Below are 4,752 nucleotides of genomic sequence, written 5' to 3'. Positions count from 1 at the left end.
ATACATATATAAAATTAAGTTTCGATAGGAGGTATTTAATGGGCAAATTCTAAATCCAAACAGATTTTAGCTTTAAATTTCAAATTCTTCTCAAATCTCATAGGGTACCGTTAAATGAGTTAAGGATAGTATTCAATATTAGTTGGATCAATCAATATCCATATCTATCCTATAAATAATCAAAAATTTTATATCTATATCCATCCAATATCTGTTGTGCAGGATCTGGTACTATACGATGCAGCAGAAAGAAAAATAAAATAAAATAAAAAACATAATATAAATACGTAGATCGACCTTAAGTCTATCTCCATGGGACATGTAAGCTTCACTATAAGAGAATAAAATAAAACTAATACAAGAAGAACTAACCACTCAACCCTTGTATAATAGTCTCTCATTGAAAAGCTCCAAAACCCTTATAAAAGCTCTCTGAAATCTCTCTTGAAGTCTTTCTGTCCCTCCAAGATGTCATCAGCTCTCCAACGCAATAAACGGCTCATCAATCAGAGCTATATAGGCTTCAGAATCTCTAAAATACTATTTCAGTAGGAATATAGAGTCCCAATCAATCTTAGAACTATCCATGATCGTTCGATCATGATCGACTCGCATCAGAGCTATCTGATCATGCAAAATAGCCTCTGATCATGCCTGGATTAAGTTTCAGCTATCCGATCACAATCGATTGCTATCTGGACCATCAGATCAAGCAAAAACTCCTTTGGACCGTGCATGGACCGCGTGTTCGCTCCACGTGGCCCCATGGACTGCCCAGCACCCCGTGGTCCATGGTGGACCACGCAGGGGCACTGGGCCTGGGCGCCCATGCTCGCTGGGCCTGCCCGTGTATGCGTGCACATGCGTGGGTCTCCGCCTAGCCCGACCGCACCACCGTCGGCCGCTGTCGGCCCGCCACCGCCTCATGCACAATACCACCTTCTCTGATCTTCTTTCGCACATATCTTTGCCATCTATACTCCATTTGGGCTATTCTTGGGCTCATTGGACTTCGTTCGTCATCCTAGACCTCATTGTGGGCTCAATATAGACTGAAACTTGAGGTATTAAATCTCAATAATCTCTATCTCGACTCGATATTTGACCTCCATCTATCTCTGAGAGCCTGTGATCCATCTTACCCCCACATCTTGGGGCATGCCTGCTATCTCATGGATGGGCAAACATGAGAGTCGAGCCAGGCCGCTTGATCCCACCTCCATCATGGGCTATGTCCACTTTGACCAAAGACCTGCTCGAGAAAATTTTCTGCGGCAATTGAAACTTTACTCTGTGATGTCACCTCTCGTCCTCCCAAGTCTCCCGTCTAGTGCCCGATCCACCTCCACCTGGAGCTCCACCTCGCTCTGGACTCCTCCTAGCTCCTAAAGCTCCACCTCGCACTGGACTCTCCATCAGGTAGTAATATCCTCTCATCCTCTTCTTCTCCTCCAGAATAATCCAATCGCTATGCCATACCTTCAGGATTTCTCCACCATCTACTGTCCTGTAGCTTCTCGAATCCAGTCTGCTCAGTGAGATAAGATTCCATCTGAAATCGGATATGCATCAGACCTCCCTCAATCTCCTTACTACACTATCATGTATCCTCCAACTGATCGTTCCGATGCCTCAGATCGCACAGCTCGATCCATCCAATAGATAAACAGTGCTCTCACTGCTGTCTAGAGAGTCAAATTACTTTTCTCTACAACATACATGATAGGTGCATGCAGAATCTAAAATTTACTATTGAGAAAAAATAGATACTTCATCAGATATCTCTAGGGCATCACCCTCTGAGTCACTACTGGCCATCACTATAGTAGTCCTCATCTGATCCCGGAGTTGAGGGCAATCTCTAGCTAGATGCCCCAACTCGTCACATCGATAACATCTAATCTTGCTCAAGTCTCTCATTCTGGACTTGGACCGCCCTCATCGTGATCTTTGTCACTCCGTCTGTCGCCTCCTATTCCTGAAGAAATTACCAAAACTGATCTACCGCCATCTGAGCTCGAAGCTAGGTTCTCCCTCTTGAGAACCTCATTCTGAAGAATTACTGCGGTGACCTCGTCCATCTTGATGGTGCGCTTCTCCATTAGAAGAGCAGTCACTAAGAACTCATATGAAGGGGGAAGCAATGCTAGCAAGACCAGTGCCCTGATCTTCTCCTCAACTCTCACCAACGCTGAGGGGGTCAGTGAGGATCTTCTGAAAGTGGCTGAGATGCTCCTGCATGAAAGAAAAGTGCCCCATAAACCAATCACAAATATGTTGTGATGAGATTTTTTTTTATAATTTTTCAACTCATATAATGATATTTATTATTTGATAATAAAATGAGGTATTGATTCATCATATTAGCTGCATCTTATTATATCTAAGATTATGATGAACCCCAAAGATTAGGACAATGGTTTTAGTTGACATGCATGGATCATGCTGGTGAGATCTAAAATTCTAAAATCTTAATCTTAAATATTTTTGATCGTAGGAACATTGAGTCGGAGATCAATATTTCGGATAGACTGGCACATCCTATGTATGCTCGATGGAGAGGGTGGCAGATCTCATTAGCCACTTGTGTGGGACACTAATACAAGGATGTGGGTACTCATTTGAGAAATGAATTCACTGAATTGACTCGATGAAAGAGAACATCTTATGAAAGCCTTACTTGCATGTCAAAGATAGTTTTCTAAGTGAAAGTTGTGCAAGTGATCCTTAGACCTGAGATCACTATAGAATCTTGTGCACATAAATCTTTATTTTGGTTCATACTCAAGTATAGTATTAAGACATATACGGGATGTTCTGGATATGGTGGAGTGTGTATGAAGGTTGTGAGTAGGTCAACAAGGAATCGATCACTCCTAGTAAGAGGAGATCACATCCTATATATTCTCATTCCTAGATGACTCGAAAATAATTTTTTGGCCAAAAGTAGGAAGGAGATTAGAAAGAGTTTCTAATACTTCTTCATCAGAGTCATTATTGATTAATTGAGAATCGATATAAATATATATTTGAGTTTGACATGATTTCATACTCATGAACATATTTAGGCTGTAGGGATGATCGAAGGATTGAATTGCATGGTAACTTACCACTGAAGGGTATATTGATATTTTTATTAAATTTTACATCTTTTAGATAGTCATAATATATTATTAGATATTAATTTTGACTTGTAAGTTTGATCGAATTAAAAAAAGTTTAATTTGATCATCAATTAGAAAGAGTTCTAATTGCTGAAATTGGATTAGCTCGATTGGACCTTAATCGGTTAGATTGAAGTCTAATCAAATTAGGTCAACTTGTACCCAGACCTACTACTGACTAGATGTAGAATCTAATGGATCACATACATATAAAAATTAGTCAAGGACTCTTTTGAAAAAGATTGATTGGAATTTTGGATTCAGTCAGGGTTCCGATAAGCATGCTAGCATGTATGAAATCCCTAGCTCCTTTGGAGATCAATTTGGTCTCATGTCTTGCTGAGTTGCTAGCTCAATTTGATGGGCATTTGGGTTAGGTCAAGCCACCTAGAAGTAGCCAAAAAGAGGTGCCATATCTCATGTTTAATACCAAAAATCAAGAGTCCAAGATGAGAAGGACTCTTGGCACAAATAAGAAGAGCGCACGCGCTCTTTGGTTTTGGCATGCAGAAGGACTAGGAGTCCTTCTGCTTTGGATCTCTATTTTTTATGATAATAAGATCAGATCATGAACAACCTAGTACATCATTTAAAGTATAAAAAATCCATTAGATTATGCATGAAAAAAATTCCTGGATCCTTGCCGTGCATGCGACAGGTTTTCTGGATTTGCAAAGGGATGCAAAGACTCCTTCTGTTTAAGTAGCCTTAAGTGACCTTTTTATTTGATAATTTTTTTGATAAAGATCATATTTAAGTTCTGATCATGTGAAAAAAATCTGAAAAATTATTGGATATTGGAAGGTTGCTTTTGATGCCCTTTTCTAGGTGTGCGCACGTGCGATAGTGAGAAGGTGCTCACACGTCTCTCCGATGGAGAGTCCTTCTCAGATTTAAATACTTATCCAATTGAGGTGTCACTTACTGATAGCCTTTCTATTTAAATTATGTGTTATGTGGCAATTCTTTATGCATATCTAAAGTTAGAAGAGATGCCAAATGCATCTCATTCTGGATGTGCGCATGTGAGAGGGCTGAAATCAACGTATCACACCCTGGAGAGTCCTTCTGTTTAAAGACTCTCAAATAAATGATACAAGGACTTGATATGGCTTTTTACATGAGGCGTGCCTTCTCTATTGGTGACTCATTTGGTGCGATAAATAGGGGATAGCAGATAGATTGATCATTCAATTCTTACATCCCCTATCCACTCCCCTCTCCCTCTCTTACAACTCTAGGGTTTAGGACAAAGGCTTGTTCTTTTAAGACAAGCATAATCCTAATAGCTTTGAGGGTTTAAGAAGTTTAGGAAAAGATGGTTAAGTCCAGTGGATGGTTTTGAGAGGTTCAAACTCAGGTCTGAAGGAAGGTCTGATCGATTGGTGGCTAGTCGAGTTCTAGGGGCTAGAACTCTTGAAGCAAGGTGAAGGAGGAGCGCTATCTTTGGTTCAATTTCTGTGTGGATCACTATTGGAGGATGGACACTGGGATATTTTATGAAAATTGAATTAGCACTACAAGTATTCTTTTGATCCAAATTTATTTTAATTATACTTTGATTGATATAGTCAAGGGTTTCTGGGCA

Source organism: Elaeis guineensis, chromosome 6, assembly GCF_000442705.2.
Source record: "Elaeis guineensis isolate ETL-2024a chromosome 6, EG11, whole genome shotgun sequence".
NCBI lineage: Eukaryota > Viridiplantae > Streptophyta > Magnoliopsida > Arecales > Arecaceae > Elaeis > Elaeis guineensis.
Note: the sequence above shows the minus strand (reverse complement) of the source record.